General features: G+C 34.3%; 1 protein-coding gene and 1 pseudogene across 1 annotated transcript in view; one reads left to right on the top strand and one right to left on the bottom strand.

Moving 5' to 3' along the window:
* Positions 1 to 19,293, bottom strand: part of NRG3 (neuregulin 3) — a 1,091,888-nt gene that overhangs the window by 680,124 nt on the left and 392,471 nt on the right. The gene's annotated exons all lie outside the window — the stretch shown is intronic.
* LOC111736591 lies at positions 5,283 to 5,401 on the top strand (annotated as a pseudogene).

Below are 19,293 nucleotides of genomic sequence, written 5' to 3'. Positions count from 1 at the left end.
CCATCTGAGGATTGATTGGTGGCTCATGCCAGGTGGCTCCGAACAGGGCACAGGCTGCAGCTAAATTTGGCCTGTGTCAGATCCCTGGTCTGCATGCCCAGTGGCCAGCTTCAGTCTGAGCCGGAGCACCAACTGGAGTTACATCTGAAGATGACAAAAGCAAAAAGCAGACAGAGCAGGCACGAGAGCCCTGCTAAAGAGAATCCTGCTGTTTAAGGTCGCCCCCTGCACAACAGCTCCTCCACTGATAACAGTCAGCCATCACAACCAATCATCCTGTGGATCAATCCTTCCCATTTATGTGCAAAGAACAACCAAGGCTCAACTACAACAGAAGGGCACAGACAACCCATAGAAGGGGCATGCCTGGAGCACACAACTCAGGTGACCAGAAAAGAATGTGCCACTAGGACCCACAGCACACCTACTACATAAGGCCACTCTACGAAGACTGGGAGACATAGCAGCCCTACTTGATACATGGAAAAAAAGAAAAAAACACAAATAGGCAGCAAAATGGGAAGACAAAACAAAGCTCCAGAAAAAGAGCTAAACACAATGGAGACAAGCAATCTACCAGATGAAGAGTACAAAACATTTGTTATAAAAATGCTCAATGAACTTAAGGGAAGAGTAGATGAACTCAGTGAGAATTTTAACAAAGAGATAGAAAACATAAGAATGGAGATAGAAAACATAAAAAAGAACCAGTCAGAAATGAAGAATATAATAACTGAAATGAAAAATACATTAGGGTTAGATGAGGCAGAGGATCGAATCAGTGATTTAGAAGATAAACACCTAATCAGAACAGCAACAAGAAAAAAGAATCCAAAAAAACAAACAAAAAAATTAAAATAGTTTAAGGGGCCTCTGGGACAACATCAAGCATACCAACATTCACATCACAGGGATACCAGGAGGAAAAGAGAGAGAGCAAAAAATTAAAAACCTATTTGAAGAAATAATGACAGAAAACTTCCCTAACGTGGTGAAGGAAATAGATGTATAAACCCAGGAAGCATAGAGAGTCCCAAACAAGATGACCCAAAGAGGCCCACACCAAGACACATCGTAATTAAAATGTTAAAGGTTAAAGACAAAGAGAGAATCTTAAAAGTTGCTAAAGAAAAGCAGTTAGTTACCTATAGGGGAGTTCCCATAAGACTGTCAACTGATTTCTCATGAGAAACTTTGCAGGCCAGAAGGGATTGGCAAGAAATAGTCAAAGTGATGAAAAGCAAGGACCTACAACCAAGATAGCTCTACCTAGCAAAGCTATCATTCAGAATTGAGGACAGATAAAGAGCTTCCCAGACAAGAGAAAGCTAAAGAAGTTTATCATTACCAAGACAGTATTGCAGAAAATTTTAGAGGGACTTATTTAAGAAAAAGAAAAAACAAAACAAAACAAAATTAAAAATACGAATAATTAAACGGCAAGAAATACATGTCTAGAAACAATTACTTTAAATGTAAATGGATTAAATGCTCCAATTAAAAGACAAGGTGGCCGAATAGATAAGCAAACAACACCCTTATATATATATTGCCTACAACAGACCCATTTCAGATGGAAAGACACACAGAGACTAAAAGTAAAGGAATCAAAAAAGATGTTTCATGAAAATGGAAACAAAAAATTGCTGGGGTAGCAATACTTATACCAAACAAAACAGACTTTAAAACAAAGGCTATATCTAAAGACAAAGATCCAGTTATCCCACTTCTGGGTATTTATCTGAAGAAACTCAAATTACTACTTTGAAGAGACATGTAAATCCATATGTTTATTGCAGCATTATTTATAAGAGTCAAGATACAGAGGCATTCTGGGTGTCCATCAACGGATAAAGAAGAGGTGGTTGTGTGTGTGTGTGTGTGTGTGTGTGTGTGTGTGTGTGTGTGTGTGTGTGTGTGCGTGTGTAGAAATGGAATAGTACCCAGCCATAAAAAAGAATGAAATCTTGCCATTTGCAACCACATGTATAGACCTAAAGGGTACTGTGCTGAGTGGAGTCAGACCGAGAAAGATGAATGTCATATATAGAATCTAGAAAACAGGATGAACAAACAAACAACAGAAACAAGTTCATAGATTAAAAAGATCATTTTGATGGTTATCAGATTGGGGGTGGGAAAATAGGTAAAGCGGGGAGGGGATCAAGAGGCACAAATTGGTAGTTACAAAATAGTCATAAGGATATAGAGTATAGCATAGGGATTATAGTCAGTAGTATTGTAATAACTATGTATGGTGTCAGATGGTTACTGGATTTATTGGGGTGATCACTTCATAAGTTATATAAATGTCTAATCACTATGTTGTATACCTGAAACTAATATAAAATAATACTAAATGTCAACTTTAATTGAAAAAATAAAAATTATTTTCAAATGGTTAAAAAATATTTTTTTTTTTTAAAAAAAAAAGATCATCTGCCTTTCACTTGGAGGGGATAGTAGGAGACCCATACAAAGGTTTTCTACCTTACCAGGGAAAAAAATAATGGTTTGAGCTAAACAGATGACTGAGGAGCTAGTGAGAAATGGACAGATTAAAGATAAATTTATGAAGATTTGCTGATGGACTAGATAGAGGAACAGCAACAATGACTGAGAGTTTTGGCTTCAACAATGTGGCAGCTTGTAATGCAATATAGTATGGTGGGAAAGACCAAAGTAGGGGGTCAGAAATCACAGGCAGCAGGCTATTAACCTGCAGATAAGAACCTGGCTTCCAAACCCCAGGAGACTATAAGTTAGTGGGGGCCCATGCTGGGAAGCAGTACTTCCCTTGTTGGTTTGGTATGAAAGACACAGGCCCTTGGATATACAACTGACCTCTGCTGACCACTTAGGGTGAGCTAGGGGCTGTGCTGGCTCCTTCTAGATGATGCCTCACTTGCTTTCTACCATAGCTCTGAGAAGTGGTTATGATTAGTTGCATTTGAAAGATGATGAAATCAAATACACTATTCTGTATCTTGTTCAAAGCTTCTTGGTAAATGATAGAGTTGGAATTTAAACCTATGACTATAAAAGTGCAATGACCCAAATCTATCTTCAGGTTTTTGATTAGAAATAGTGGCAATTTGGAAAAAGTGCAAATAAAATATGTGTGTGTGTGTGTGTGGGCGTAGGTGCTGAATAATGTTTGTTTTTAAGCCAGTTCAATTGACATCAACAGGAACAAGTACTTATTAATATAGAGGCACAGTTCAGACTCATTCATGCATTATAAATGTCTACCACGTGGCAGGCACTAGGCAAGTTTCCGGGTAAGCAAAAGAGGCAGGATCCCTACTATTATGCAGCTCAGAGCCTAGCAATCTGTCATGCTCAAAATACAATTTTCTTTACACAATGCCACACCAGTCATCAGATTAGCCATGCACACACATGATTCACATACAAGGTCAAAATGCTGAGTGCTACAGGAGATAAAGCACCAGGTGGGCTGTAGCACTATGGGAGATAAAGTGCTATGTGAGGCAAACACCATGGGTACCGAGAGCAGCAGGAGATTACTTGGGATGGAAAGGTCACAGAAAGCTTTATTTATTGATTAAGTAAATGCCTGGGACATAATAGGGTCTGAACTAGTTGATATTGGAAGGCTCAGGTTCCTCCACTATGTGAAAGTAGAGCATTCCTATAAAAACTATTGTAAGCAGAAATGGGGTAAAGCAAAGTAATTACCACTAATTTATACGGAAAAGTTTTTGAGCATTCCCAGGCCCAGAAAATTACCTACCAAATCATATCAAATAACACATAAAACCTAAAATAACACTAACATATAGTAAATGCAGTGCCACTCTAGCTGCCTCTATAATGGTTGCTGCAAAACAAATGCTGAACACTGTCTTCACTTTTTTCCTTTTTTTTTTTCTTTTTTCTTTTTTCTTTTTTTTCGTAAAAGTGAAAATCCTCTTCAGAATTCTTTTGGTTACTGAAAACAGGTACTAATGTAGGTCTTTTGTAAAAAAGTGAAGTGGTGTAACTCAAAGTTTCGAAAAATGAAGGATACCTGTATAAACAAAATCTGATTTCCCTTCAAATTAATTATTAACATGTAAATGGAAACATTAAAAAGTAGTTAAACTATTCTAAAACTATATATAAAGCTCAGAATAAAGAAGATTATACCTTAGTGCAGAGATTAGCAATATATTCCTACAAAGGAACAAATGGCAAATGTTTTCAGCTTCATGGACCACACAGTCTCAGTATCATCTGCTTAATGTTGCCATGAGAGCCAGAAAACAGCCACAGACAATACGTAAGTGAATGGCTGTGTTCCAATAAAATTTTATTTTTAAAAACAAGTGATGGGACAGCTTTGGTCTGCAGGTCATTGTTTGTTAATCCCTGCCCCGGTGTCATATTGCTTCCCAAATGTAACAGAATCACTGTCACTCAAGTTGCTGAAAATGTAAGGAAGAAATTAAGCCTAATTAGGAAATTTCAAACAAAAACATCTTGGAAGTAATCAATATAAGGTGAGACTAAAGTGAAATCTTTTCTCTTGATGGATTCTGTCAGTAGAGAAAATATAAACAAATTCCAAATACAGAGCAACATGGCAGGCAAGGCTAAAGGAAGAAAGTTGTGTGTAGAGACCCACTGCGTGGCATGATGACAACCACCATGGGTAAGGTGGCCAGAGTGCAGTGTTGACTACTTTGTCAGCATCGGCCTTCTCAGCTCTCTCTTGCCTATCTTGACTTGCTTCAGCGGAAAGAACTTGACTCAAAGCCAATAATAGAAGCCTAAATCCCAATAAATTTTAGGATGCCTTCCATGCTCTGGCTGAGATATTTTTTTGTCTTTTGTCTTTCTCCATTTTTCTTTTTTTGTTTTGTTTTGTTAATAACTATTGAATTTTTAAGAAAAGTTTTACACCAAATTGAATTTAAATCACCGATTTGACAAGTATATATCAGGTACCTACTTTGTGCCCACTCTTGAGTGCCTATTACAGTACTACATTGTGTTAGGAGCTGGACATAAGATAAAGCGTCTTGCATCATCCCTTCCCTCCTAGATCTTAGAGTCCAGATGAGGGCACAAAACAAGATCACAATTAAACATAACTGCAGCCTGTGGTTAGCTATTTTGAAGGAAATGAAGAAGCTGCTGAGATGGAGAATCTCATGAGGAGGGATTAATTTAGAACAGACAGAGGAAAGTTTTCCATGGAGACATTTATTTAATTAAATGTCCTTTAAATTCAGACGAGAAATACTGTTCTAGAAACAGTTTAAAAAAATGAATGGGTCTATGGCTATGCCACCCTGAACGTGCCCGATCTCATCTGATCTTGGAAACTAAGTAGGGTCGGGCCTAGTTAGTACTTGGATGGGAGACCACCTAGGAAGACCAGGTGCCGTAGGAGTAAAACAAAACAAAACAAAACAAACAAACAAACAAACAAAATGAATAGGTATGAGCATGGTAGAGTAGTGGAGATAGGGAAGAGGAATAAGAATGAAAAATTACACTGGAAAAACAGAGAAGAGACCACTTCATGGTGATAGGGTCACTGGACCTTGGGAATGCAGCTAGAAACCAGTGGAAATGATTTTGAGCCAGGAGGTGATGTGTTTTCTTTCATGAAGATCAATCAAGTCACCCTTGAAAGAATGGTTTGTAGAGAGGGAAGAGTGTAGGTGTTAAGAATATTTTGGAGAAGGATCACTGCAACAGACAACAGGTAAAATGACGGTTTGCTTGGTACAAGTGGTGGTACTGAAAATAAAGAGGAGTGCCAAATTTGAGTTAATGTTGGATGAAAAACCAGTAAGTTTTGCGGATGGGATAAAAGGCTCATAGGTGTGAGTGAGTAGGTAGTGGTTGCACAGGAAGGGAAAGGTAATGGAGGAATCAAGAGTAGCTACAGATGTCTAGTGAGACCTCCTGATTGGATGATGGTGCTAGTTATGAAAAGGAAGGAATGAGGAGGAGACCGAAGAGCTAGACATTGGAGATACTCAAAACCTCATGTGGTAAAAGCAAAGGTGCAGTTAAATACACAAATCTGAATCTTAGAATATAGATGGTATTTTAAGCTATTGGAATAAATGACATCCTAGGGGGGAAATGCAGAAAAAAAAAAAAAGGCCCAGAACAAGTTTCTGAGAAATTATGTTTATAAATTTAGTAAAAGAGAAAAAACAACAAAAGTCTATATATTAGTAACTAGAAAAAGAGTCAGAGGCAGAGGCTCCTGAGAGAAGATAAGAAAATGGAGGTTTCTAATGAGAGCAAATGTCCCTAAGGAGAAGACCCATCTCTGCTATAAACATAAGCAGAAGAGAGTGGACAGAGATGTCAGGCAGATATTGTAAGGATAGAATACAGATTTTTGTCACATCTTTGTTCCAAAGATCACCGAAAATTATTCACATGCATCACTATCTTTCCTAGGTATCTGATTAGTATCCTAGGTATCTATGTTACATAGTAAGATTGATTTATATTTTTATATTTTGGCACTGCCACCAAAGTTCCCCTCCCCCATACACACTGGGACTTATCTTGGGTACTCTATCTGTTATGATGTATGATATGTGTTTTCCCCATTGGACTGAAGATCTTTGAGAGAAAGGACTCTACTCTTGCTTTCTGTATCTATCCAAAGGAGCAACTGATTCTTTACATAATTGAGAGAGGAACCACCATGCTATCTTGCAAATGGCTCTCCAAAGTTATAATATTGCTTATAGTCCTGTTCTTAGAGTTTAGTTCATGCAGGAGTCAGAGGGGTCTGGTCTCTAAGTGTGCATAATTTACAAACTTGTAAAATAAAGTTGTAATTTATTAAATAAAACTTCTTAAAGTGTTCTTAATTCAGAAACCATGAATGCAATATAAGAAGATATTGTTTTACCGAAAACATTAGGTAATTTACGAAGAAGTATCTTTAACAAAAAAACAAATTCAATGATATATGATATACTAGATCAATTATGTTCTATAAGTCTTATATGTCCTTACTAATTTTTACTAATGGTTTACATATACTGAATTGTTTTCTGCAATTAATATATTTTGTTTTCTTTCTCCTTGAAATTTCTGTATTATTTTCATTATGGAATGTGATGCTATGTCATTTGGTGCACAAGTATTAATTCCTATTTATTTCTTGTGTAAACAAAAAACTTTACCATTAAAATGCCATAATAAATAGAGCCCTTATTAATATGATAGCACGTCCAGATTTAGTTATAATCACAGTTTGCTATGCTTCATGATGGCACTACTCCTTTTTTCAATCTGTTCTCTCCTTTTTCTTAGCTATATTCTATGAGTACGTGTGTCACTATTGATAATTTGAATGTTGGTGTTTTGCTGTTACCTTTATTACTACGATGGATATAATATTTTTAATCCTATAATTCTTTATCTAGTATCTACTGACCTTTCTTTCACTGTAACATTGGAAAAACATATTCTCTACTTTCTTCCCAATTAAACTCGTGGTTTTAATATATTCTCTTATACTTTTGAATGTCTCTGCATATATTATTTGATATAGTATCTTTAAATGGCATTTTATTTGCACTCAGCTTATAAAAGAGGAAGTCACCAGACCTACCCTACCTCTCACTTTCCTTTACAAATTGTGTCAGATAAATTCTTTCTATGCTATTACCATTTGTAACATTGCCATTCTGTTCTGTAAACATAATTCTCAATAGTATTTTATTTAGGTAATATTTAAAAAGTATTTAATGTTTATAACCAGTCCTTTTCCCATAGTTCCTCCATTCATTTTTATTGGCAGTGTATTTTTAAATAAATCTAGAAACTAGATTTCTAGAATGATTACATGTTAGAAAATGTTTGCAAGTTGCCTTTACATTGAACAATATGTTGGCTAATTTTAGGAAGATGGGTCACACCGTCTTTTCCTAAAAACACTGGAGGCATTAATTTGTTCTTTCTCAATGGAGAATATCGCTAAGGAGAATTCTGAGGTCACGCTTTATATGAGATTTAATCTTATTTCAAGCTCCCCGAAGTATTCCCCTTCATTTTATAAGTCAAGCCAATTAGGATACTTATGTTGGTAATTTTGTGCCAGTTCTTCCAGTGTTGGCTTTCACACCATAAATTAAAGTCAAAAAGTTTATTCTCAAAATTTCCTCATATCTGGAAAAATAACTTTATATTTGTTTCTCTGTATGTTAATTTATCTTGCCTCAGGAATATCATTTGAGTATAGTGAAACTCTTTTTTTTATCTTCCAGATAAATTACTTTCTTCTAATTTTATAACCATTTTAACTCATTGTTCATTTTAATTTCTTTTGGTCTCGCTTTTGCCAATATTCATGTTCTTTATGATATTTCAGCAGTTTCTAGTCTCCTTTGAGTTATTTCCAATGTAACTTTAATTTCTATGTTAGTTTTAATATTCTTTTCTACTATTTTCTTTGATTTATCTGCTATGTGTCATCTCTGTCTTTTTGCTATGCTTTTCCTGAATTTCTGTTTCCTAAATCTTTACTTTGAGATTTTATTGTGAAGAAGTTTTTGCTTTCTTAAGGTATGTTGTTTAATTTTGGCAATGTATTTGGCCATTAGTTTCATTTTCTCTGAGGTAAAATTTCCCTGCTAAATATTTTTCACTTGTTTTCTATTCCATTCTACTTTGTATTTAACCTGCAATGGTTCCTTTAATCACCTTTTATAGGATGATTTTTCCTAAATTATTTGGGAAGTTTCTCTTTGAATATGATGAGCATCTTTAATTCATACCAAGAGGGACCAGGGTGGGATCCGGTACAAAAGCAATGGTCCCTGGTTGACCATGAAATGCATTAAAATGAGCTTCTGTGTTTAGTTTATCCTTTATTTCTCCCCAGCCAAGAGAGAGAAACAATGCAGGATTGCTCCCCAAGGGATTTCTCCTCCAGCCTAACCTACCACCTGACTACATCCTGTGAAACAGGGAGGCCTCGATGTGTCCTGACACTCTCAGGTCCTCCAAATGCTCTACAATGTTCAGTGTGTTCCAGGAATGCTCTCATTTATTCTTATTGCTCCCCAAAAGAAACGGTTTGCTCAGAAGGGTATATTACCAATTTTCAAAACGGCATACTTGAATCTGGAGTCCTTTTTCATATATTTGGCTGAGTATTAATTTCAAGTCTCTTTCTGGTTATTTTAATCTTCATGAGAAGAAGGATCTGTGTGTACCATCTTTACCATTTTAAACTCAAAAGTCTACTACATTTCAAAAATATTTTATATCTATAAACTAATTTGCACTTAAAGATTATCCAATTATATGTAACTTACTAAGCAACACTAACTACAACAGGAAAAAAATGAGAAAAATGAAGTTTATGTGAGTTATGTGATTTATTTATGGCTACACAGCAAATTAATATCATGTTTAAATGAAAATTCATGTGATCTTCCTTCTAGGTTAATTTGTCTTTCCATTAAGAATATGCTCACTCTGTTTAGTTATTTTCCCTCTGGAAATTCACAATGTTGGGCCAAGGGTACAATGCAATAGCCATTTAATTGGTATCTCACATTCATAAAAAAGCTCCAAATCTGCGCCTGTGTTCAATTATACAATACACACTAAATTCATATATTTATAAATAATTTTACTATCTTGTGAATCACTCAATTATAGTATATTTTATTATTCCAGTTCTCTTTGGAATGTTATGGGATCTGGGTCTACCCATATTCCAAAATTATGAGGGGGCGGTCCTATTAGTAGTTTCATTGGCATACTGACTTGGGGACCTCTGGGACATCAGGGACATCATCAGGTATTCTATTTGGCAGGTGATTTCTGTCCCAGAAACGATGAGTAGAATTTTGGAACTGACAGCCAGACAAAAGGATAACTTAATTAAGCTGCAAGTCCCCTGAGCTAAAATGGAAAATGAACGTTGTCTCTAATACCAGGACAGGAATTAATAAAAGAACATAGTGAGATATCCCAGGAAAAAACAAAAAAAAAACAAAAAAAACAAGGAGCTACAGAAAAGTGGAAAGAGTAAAAGGCCCAATAGTCTATCTTGGAGTAACATTTCTTACAAGATCATCTGTCAAAGCCATGTTCTTTATATTCAAGAGGAGTATTTATTTAAGAACCTTTTATTGAATCTTCTCCACTTCAACATCATCTTTCATTATAAAAATCATTCCCAGAGTCCATCAACATCATTTCTCAAGTACTCCTAATCAAAACAATGAAAAAGGAATATTCAGAAGGAAACATTAGTGTACTATCTTAAAAGCAACTACAGTCACTTCTTTGTCATAGGATGAAATTAGATATAAGGTAAAAGAAAAATCAAGATGAGAAAAACTCTTTAAGCTTTTTTCCTTAATCAAATCCACTACTGAAGCAGTCCTTAGAAGCCTTATAAGAACTTTAGTTACTGCTCACTGCACTCTCAATTACTACTGTCATTTATGATTGATTTCAAGGTTTCATTGGCAGAATAATTTTAACATTTATTTCTATACTGGTGTAGGAACAGATCACCTGGGAAAATGGCAAAATAAATAGCACCTCAGGTCACCAACTCCTGATTAGATCTAGCAGTTGAAAACAGAATTGTGAGAAAGAATAGCTAGATTCAATAATCAAGCATCAAGTTTAAAATTAGTAAGTGATACAATAAAAAAATGAGCCAGTCACCAAATATAATGATGAATCAGTTGGCAGGTAACTAGGAAGTATTCCTATAGTTTGTCTCCATAAAGAAAAAGAAAGCAGAGAACAGCCATGGCAATGGATGGCTCTAAATTCACAGTCATTAACTCACAATCCTGTATTTTGCTAAAAGGGAAAGATGGCAGTGATGACAGACTGAGGCACTCTTATACTTGTTGAGAAACTAAAAGCCCAGGTGGAGAGTGCAGAGGGCAGAATTTGTGAAGTGGAACAAGGAAAGATGACATTCTCGTGACTGAACCATGAGATGTGACAAAGGAGATAGATAAGATTTATATGTTCTTCCAACATCTGGCTCTTAGTAGATTCACACTAAGAATGCAAGCCATGTGTTAATAACATATTTACAGAAAATAAAAGAAAAATATCCTTTCTTAGAAAGAGACTTAACTCCATGTTTGTCACTTGAGAGTTTCTGAAAAATGTGTTTCAAAGTTTTCCTAATAATAGTAATAAGCATAGCTAACAATTAGTTGATCACTGAATAGTGTGTGAACCTCATTCTGGAAATATAGAGAGTAAGGCTGCAAGAGATGAGGGTTGGAATCCAGATCAGCTAACTGTGAGACTTTGGGCAAATTATACGAGCATTTTGTGACCCCATTACCTATCTATAAATGGAGATAAAATAATAACTACTCCATCTGATAGTTACTACAAAATAAAAAGACAGATACAAACATACAGCACTCACAATGTCTCAACTGTGTCAAGAGCCCAGTGAATGTTTGCTATAATTATGACTTGCTAATTATCCTCATGAGAATTCTAGAAGGTAGGCACTAAGATTATATATTTATTTTTAAAATTAATTTACTTTCCTCTTTCAGAAAATTAAAACTTGGGATTTACAGAGGTTTAGCCCTTGTTAATGGTCATATAGCCAGTAAGTAAGGAAGTAGGATTTAAATTAAAAACCCACAAGGACCCTAAAAGCAGTTGTAGGGTGTGCCTCTGGACAAGGTTTTTCTGCAATTCTTTCCTTCTGACAGGTACTGTTAGCTCTACCTGCTTTTCTGGGAAGCAATCTGGAATAGTAAGAAGTCCTACATATGACCAAATGTCCCCAGTTTCCAGAAGTGGTAATAAATCTAAGAACTCCTTGCCATACAGATGAATAATTGGTCCCTGGTGAGGAAGACTGGGCTCAAAAAGTAGTCACAGGATCTCAGTCAGTATCCTGAAAGTAATCGTTTCTCTTCCAGGGAAAACTGGACGTTAGAGAAGTGTGTTTATTTCCCTGATCCTGTTAAGTTTGAAAGTTTCTCTTTTTTAAATCATTTAGTTATACATAGATACATTATTGTGGTAAAAATTATAAGATTAGAAATATTATTGTACTTGGAGATACAAAAAAGTGTCAAGCTGGATGAACTAACAAAAAAAAGTATTACAGATCTGGACAAGATAATTAATAAAGTGGAAAAAGCAGAGATGTGGAGAGAATTCATGAAATCACATATGACAGGGATATGTAGCATGCTCTCAAAATACTTCAACAAAATAAAAATAAATATTAGAATGAAAAGGCAAATAACGTTAAAGAAATATATACAAACTCTCAAACATTTCACTTTAAACATTACATATGATTGTATAAGTGAAAATGTGGTGAAATGATTCCAATTCTAAGGAATATCCTATGATCCCATGAACCTTACTCAATGCTTTTCACATAGTTAATATTATATATATATATACATATATATATATATAAAATCACATATATAATACAGATTAGATATAGATATGGATATGAATATGGATATGGATATAAAGATAGAGGGATATGACACATAAGGACTAAACACTGAGAAAGGTATTGATTTACACTTTTTTGTCAGTTTCAGTTATTGCAATCAAAATATAGTTTTTCTGGACAAGAACTGATTACAATCGCTACCCCCCTTTATTTTTTTAAAAAGTTCTTTAGAGAGTATAAGTTCCTAGACAGTGCAGAAATTCCCCAGAACCACATTTAGGCAAGCTGTTGTCATGAGGCATAGTTTTACCTAATGCTTCCTATGTTACTAACCACTGTTTATTGTCATTTTTGCTGTTAAATTGTGGATTGTGCTTCATTCATTCCTTCTCACAGTCATGCTGACAATGACTATCATTTAATTATTTAAAGTGTGTGTGCATGAACATGTGTTGCGCTTTTGTGTATGCTCACTTAGAATTTATTGCTATTTACGTTTTCTTGGCCATGCTATTGTAGTATAGGAAACAAACCATGTGACTTGGCTTGGTGTATTACTTCTACCTGCTAAGCCATGCTCTCGCACTGTTTCTTACTAGTAAAAAAGAGACAGTAATATCTACCAAAGTGTTGTATATCAGAAATAATTTATGCTTAGAGTTCATCCTATCATATATCATTGCCTAATTGATGTAGTTTCTAGTGGTAATAACAAAAGTAGCAGTATTTTTTTTTTAGATTATTCATGTTCTTTCTTTGTAAATTATAGTAAACTGATTTTAGGTTTTAGCAGTGTAGTTATAACTTGTCATCGTTTTCTATTTACTGCTTTTTTTCTCTTATTTTCCATTATTACTGTTTAGTGTATTATTTTTATTTATTTTTGTGCGGTTTTTTTAGTTATAATCTGAAACAACTGTGCTTCTTTTTCTTGCTAGTACACAATTTAAAACATGTTTTCCCTGCTAGTTCATCCTTAATATTTTCTCACTAGTTCAACCCTAATATCTTAAGATCTTAAAATCTTTACCATATTAAAGATTTTGAGGTCTAATGATTGTATTTATTTTATTATTTAATAAAAAATAATTTTAGCAGCAGTGGTGAGGTGAGGTGTGTCCGTATTGTTCTTGTTTCTTTTAGAAAACCTCTTGTATTTCTATATTAAAGGTAAGACTTGTTAAAACATATACATTTTGCCTTGTGAAAAAGAGACTCTCTTTCCTATTATTTTTGGTATGTTTATGATGAATGGCTGTTGAATTTAAATGAGATGCTTCCTTGGCAATCGAGATAATTACATAGATTTTAATGATGTTTTCTTTTGATGTTTTCTGTTAATAATTTTCCTGGTGTGACATCAGATCAACATTTTAGGTTAAATCTTGTAGGTTTCAATAAAGAAGGCTTTTCGTATCTTATATCCTATTTACTAATATTTGTGTGGATGTTATCATTCATTTACTTATTCCACCAAATAATTAAGCAAGTACTTATTGAAAAGGATGGTGCTGAGCTCTGTAGAGGTTCAAAGATATATAAAAGAGTAATAATTGTCAGGAAACTCTGTTTACTGGAGGGGGCACACATGAACACAGCCATAATACTAGACATTCTGCTTAATTCATCTCAATAGTGTTCTATTCGTAGACAAATAGTTACTGATTTTCTATGTGCTAGACACTGTACTTGTGACAGAGGATAACTTAACAAAGAAAACAGCACAGCACTGCCTTTGGAGAACTCCTAGTCTAAATCAAGACAACTAATAATTGTATAACCACACTAATCAAATATTTGACAAAACATGTACTAGCTGCCTCCTAGAACCGAGGCTCTGCTCTAAGTGCTGAGGATATGACAATGAACAAACACCCTAAATTATGCCATGTTGGTGCTTACATTTTTGTGGCATGTAAATAAATGCATGATTACCACTGCATTGAGACCAGCACAGTATATCTCACTTGGAAGGCTTATCTGTAAAGATGACATAGTTGCTATTTCAAGTCAAATTTAAAGTCAATAAATTTGACTATTATATCCATTCTGCATGTTTTTCTTCTGTAATTGCTAGCAAAGTTTTTAGTGGTATATATCTTCACTCATCTCTTTGGATAGCCTAGGGACTCTTAGTTCAAATTATCAGAATGTTCTATAAAATTTTTCATCTGGAGAAATTTTATTTACTGATTGTCTTAGCATTACATTCCTTCATGTGTTGTGGAATATCCATATAGAGGCTCATTCTATGTGTGCATCTTTTGTGGGTATGAGCGAGAGCAGTTCTCCAACTCCATCTCATGTGCACATATGCCATTTTTAGTTGTTTCTACCTGATTTGCTGAATAATCAATAGTGAACCAATTCTTAAAATGGCTTTAGGGTCTTTTTTGCATTGTGATATCAGGATGATCATGAATTCAGTTATAGAGTCAGTAGTCAGTCCAAAATCATTGTTCAGTTAGCTAATGTATATTTTGTATTTAAAAAGTTGAAGGAATACTTTAAAACTTGACTAGCAATATAGTTATACTATAGTATAATGCCATAAAATTAGCTTATTTTAGACATTAATGTCAGTAAAATAGAAAGAGCAAATACATACCTGTACAGAGACTTTGGAGGAAAAACAAGACAAAACAAAGCAAATAAAGAAACAAAATAAATCTGAACTTGCCTAGCAGGCCCACTGCAGCAAAAAGAGAAAGATGAAAATTCACAACTATTAAAATGTAATTAGGACATCAACTTAATGCCAGAATCCTGGAGCACTTTCTAACTGTTGTCATGAAACAGGCCATATGGAAAAGGAAAAGAATATGCTTTTTTACCTCTCACAGGGTGTGTTCCAGCTAGACAACTATACATTTGTATATACAGACTTAGGGCACTGTTTTCTGTGAGTGCTGAAATGTACAAGAAAAGATTGAAGAAATAAAATAAATAAATAAATAACAAGAAGAAAAAGAATAGTGGACATGGAGGACAGAAAATGGAGACCTTATATCAGATTACCTATTATTCTTAATGGAGAATCCAAACAATTAAGGAAGTGTTATAAGAGAAAACCTTCTTGGTCAATAAGTCTTACTTAATTGTAGGCATGCCCTTAGTAAAGCCATCAAACCCAGATCCCCAGGGCCTGATCTGGCCTCTGACATGTCTCCAATTGTAACATCCCAGGTATCTAATAAAACAGGTCCTTTCAGTTCTAAAAAATAAACCTAGGGACAACCTTTCTACCCTTCGTTGAAGATTGGCTATATCACACATTCCATGTGTCTGTACCACATGGAATGTTTGTCTAAATCTCTCACCCAAGTTATGCTCCTTGTTCTCAAAGTACCTCACATTTCTCCTTAGTCCTTACCACAATTGATGTTAACCCCTGATGTATTTAAGAAAATGTTCTATTCTGTCACTTGCACTAGATTATAAACTCCATGAAAGAGGAGCCTGTTTCCCACTTTATCTTCCAATAATTTTGAAGTATAGACAAAAACTTAAAGTTAGTTTTACTTCGATAAAGGTAAAATGAAATATTACTTAACATAAAATCTATAGGTCTAAACATGACATCAAAGTGTAAATTCATTTATGAAACAAATTTAATAACTTTTCATCATTATATGCTGGACACTATTACAAAATGACACAAGAAAGTTTAAAAGTTAAAGATTAAAGATTAAAGAAAAGAAAGGGTAAGCACAGACAACTGTCACATAGGCAACTACAAGTAGCAGAAGAGGGCAGGGCATGGTTGGCCATGTTGAGGGTTTGGGAGTAGGAAAGCACTGATGAGAGAAATCAGTTCACAAGGGTCCACACTGGTGGAACCATGGAAAATGGATTAGTGTTTCTTTTTCCATTTGACTAGAAGCAAAGGAATTTCAAAATTCAACAGTGGTAACTGTTAGCAACCCAACAAAACAGTTGGCTTTGACCTTAGACATAATGACTGATATTCCTGAGTGTCAGGTAGGATAAATCATTCAATGGAAACCCATGCTTAATTAGAGATTTTGTAGCTGTACATTGATTCACTTGCTTTATTTTCATTCACCTTTGTTCCTGCTGTATCTGTTACTTTCTTTAGTTTTTAATTTAAGCTCTGCTTAAAATTTTCTATGACTCTTTAACGTTGTTGATTAGCTTTGATTTTCGTCTGCTTTAATGAGCTTTATGCAGAATAATTCCTCAGTTCCGATCTGCTTATCTGCTTGCATCTAAAACTTAGGAAATAGACCCTGGTAGGTTTAGAGAGTTCTAATTTGCATAGTCAGAAGAATGAGTTAAAGGCATTTATATGCTGAGATCAAAAAGTTGCATTTTAGCCAGACTGTAAAGCTTTACATCGATGACACTATCTGAACGATGTTGAGAAATATAGAAAGCAAAAGGGAGAGAATATATAAAACACAAATTTGAAATGACTCATTCTGACTTTTACATTTTGTGACCTAATTTTTTTCCTTCCTCTGGCTTGCCAGTTTTTTTTTTTTTTTTCAGTAAGTGGAATTCAAATGCTTACAAAAAAACCTCAGTTCTAAATCAAGCCTGTTCTCCGATCAAGAGCTCTAATAATTTTATAAATATTAAAGATGTTGCAAAATGTCTTCCCTTGGCATTGTTGTAATATTTTACCGCCCAGACATGTGTGTAAGATAGGGAAGGAAGCAGAAGCACCAGAATAAAATTTCTACTTTGGGCTTTTTCCTTATGTGGAGTTTATATATTTTTAAGCTGTAATTGATAAGAAACATGGATTAAATGTGTTCCAAATGATTCTGGACAATTAAAATGTTAAAAGTAGTATTTAAACAAAATAAAACTTAGGAATCAAAAATGGTTACATAGCTTGCCGTGTTGAGAAATAAGTGTGATATTTAGGAGTTTTTTTTGTTGTTTTTTTTTTTTGCTTTTTTTTTTAAGATAATGAAGCATATTTCTTATAAAAGCCCTACATGCTCTCCTCTAACCTCCTCTCAGCTAAATATACCCCAATTAAAAAAAAAAAAATCTCTGGATTTTCTTCCTTCAAAAGCTCCTTGTTGTAATACTCTTGATTTTAATTACCTACCATAAATATGAACTTGAAGGTTTCCTGAAGCTTTTGTTCACTCTAGTTCTACAGATATAAAAATCCCACTCCTACCCCTAGCTAGACTCCTCCAATATGTATTTGAGCTCATCCTCCTAAAACTTTTCCACCTACTGTATCTCTGAAAATATGGTCCATATTATTAGGTTCCTTAATCAAATAGATTTCACTATACCCTGAACCAAGAGAGAGTATTCAAAAGCCTTCAGCAGGATTGGGTATATATATTCAATAATACCAGCAATATATATGTGCATGACCATATGACTGAAGAATCTAAAGATCTTCCCACTCTCATCGTTTCTCCTAACAGTAAATGGATTATCTCATTTAAATTTGCATTTATTTGATTGTGTGTATGTCTATTTTTCTCTATACATGTTTTCTGGATGTCTTTGGTCATTGTAAATTTTTATTACGTTTATCCATTTATATATCATTCTATTTTTTAATCATCATTGAGTTAAATTTGTGCATATACCTTACTGTCATATTTCTAATTTTTCTTCCTAGTTTCATGATACAGTATTGTTCCCTTATTTTTTCTTAAATTCACAGCATCAAGATGAAATGTGGCAAGGATGATATTTTTATTCATGTAGTACTATTAAAAGGGAAGTCATTTTAATTCATTAGACTCTGGTACAACCATTAATATCAAAACAATTGGGGTTCTGGAACTAATTTCCTATGGTAAAGTATATGTGCTAGATAAAAGCATTTAGAAAATATAAAGAAATAGAATAATTCTTTATTTCCAGAAAATAATCATGTGGAAAGAAACATAAAATTAGGCAAAAAATTGCTAAAGTTTAATGGATATTTATGTAGGGTCAGTTTGCAAGCAGATATTAAAATGGATCCATCTTTCAGAGTTGCATTAAGTAAAGCAGAAAAATAACAGCTCGAAAATTGAATATCTTATAAAAAATGTTTACAATCTAAATAAGTGAATCTCATGTCGGATGATTTTACCTCCCATGAAATATTTGACAGTGTCTGGAGACATATTTTATTCTCACGATTTGGGGAAGAGGATTCTCATTGCTACTGGCATCTAGTATATAGAGGCCAAAGATGATGCCTAAAATATACAGGGCAGAACCATGCTCCAACAAAAAATAATCCAACCTCAAATTTAAATAATGTTGAGGATGAAAAACTTGTATCTAAATTAACATAATTCTACTAAGGACATATTTGTTACTGATTGATCAAGATGAGATGCTCTTTGATGTAGCACAATTCATTAATATGTGTGCAGGAAAATTTATCAGTTTTTCTCACAATCTCAAACATTCCTTTGATCATTTTAAAAAGCACTTAGAGAAAAATTCTAATAATGGGCAATCACAGATATTCAAGCTGAGTAGATATCTTAAGTAATCCACAGATTAGGTTCTTTCGTTAGCCATTCTTGTAATGCAGGCTCAACTTGTGACTTCTCTAGATGCAATCAGCCCATCAATCGTTATCTACCTTCCAATTCTAGTTCTTTATTTCTAACAATTGGTGTCCACAAAACAATGCCATTGGGAACATCTTTATCAAACCCAGGTTAAAATCCAACAACAACAAAAACAATCCAATTAATATATGGTCAGAGGACCTGAACAGACACTTCTCCCAAGACATACAAATGGCCAACAAACATATGGAAGGATGCTCAACATTGCTAGATATTAGGGAATTGCAAATCAAAGCCACATTCAGATACCATCTAATATCTGTTAGAATGGCTATTATCAACAGGACAAGTAATAACAAG

Source organism: Pteropus vampyrus, unplaced genomic scaffold (assembly GCF_000151845.1).
Source record: "Pteropus vampyrus isolate Shadow unplaced genomic scaffold, Pvam_2.0 Scaffold20, whole genome shotgun sequence".
In the NCBI taxonomy this organism is placed as follows: domain Eukaryota; kingdom Metazoa; phylum Chordata; class Mammalia; order Chiroptera; family Pteropodidae; genus Pteropus; species Pteropus vampyrus.
Note: the sequence above shows the minus strand (reverse complement) of the source record. Positions and strands in the feature narration are given on the sequence as shown.